Source organism: Rutidosis leptorrhynchoides, chromosome 7, assembly GCF_046630445.1.
Source record: "Rutidosis leptorrhynchoides isolate AG116_Rl617_1_P2 chromosome 7, CSIRO_AGI_Rlap_v1, whole genome shotgun sequence".
NCBI classification, from domain to species: domain Eukaryota; kingdom Viridiplantae; phylum Streptophyta; class Magnoliopsida; order Asterales; family Asteraceae; genus Rutidosis; species Rutidosis leptorrhynchoides.
The window spans coordinates 174,464,938-174,466,141 of NC_092339.1; positions in this window are offsets into that span (position 1 = coordinate 174,464,938).

Below are 1,204 nucleotides of genomic sequence, written 5' to 3' on the forward strand. Positions count from 1 at the left end.
AAGCAACTTTCACAAAAGAAACAACCCTTCGATGTTAAATGTCGAAAAAAATTCTTTTTTACAAAATAGATCAAGACTTTTTTTTTTTTTTAACTCGCATTCAAAACGGAGCTCCCGACGCGAAGCGAGAGCTCCACAACTAGTATTAACTAATAGACAAAAGTTATGAATAGTACTAGGGGCATTTTCGACTTTTCACCTTTTTTTTTTAATTTTAACTAAATTTCATTTTACCAACAAAGGCCCCCACACTTTTTTGAAAAATTCAAATCGACCCCCCAAACAGGGGGGGTAAAGTGTCAAATAACTATTTTCATAAAAAATCTTAAATAAACTCCACCCAAATATTCAACGGGTCATATCTTCTCGCTCGTAACGAGTTAAATTTTTCCGACACCATCGTTAAACTCGAAATAATTTTAGGAACACAATGTCACTAGCTATACGCAAAACGGACGCTTTTTAAAAAACGTTAAATATTTGGGGTACTTTTCATACACGTTGATTTTGCGTTAAATTTTTAAAAGTCGACAATTCCATAGCGAAACGCGGAGATGCACATATATTGTTAACTTAAAATAACATTTAAATCTCTCACGGGTTATACCTTTTTAGTTCGACTCGAGTTGCGCTTCAACGACATCATCGTTAGCCACAAAATAATTTTACTAAACGCAATAAAATACATTAAAAATCGAACACCCGGCGCGGAGCGAGGGTTCAATAACTAATTTTTATTATTTGAAAAAAGATAGAACTTAATTAAAACCAAGTACAAAACAAAAACCCCAACAAAGTTTTTGCTCTGACTTTTGCTAACGAGATAAAATCTCAAAACCATTTATATGGTTGTTGTCCATATAGAAAAAGCATCACGTTTCTTTTTATTACTCCTTTCGAAAAGGAAGACAAAGCTACGAGTATTATTTAATTGTTTCATACAATTAATCAAAAGTTGATTAATTTGTTACTTGGGTTTGGACTAGCATCTATTGATGTCGATGAAGTGTAGTGGACTATCCAAAGAGACGATCATACACTTTGATCGTAGGTTTCTCATCAACAAAGGCAGTTCGTTTCAACTTACTCGTGGGCATCAATTCAGAAATGTATATCGTTTTACTCACTTTGTGCTTTTATATTCTTGACAATTATTAGTGATGTAACTGGATCTCAATGAGACGGTTTAATCATGTGAAAGTTT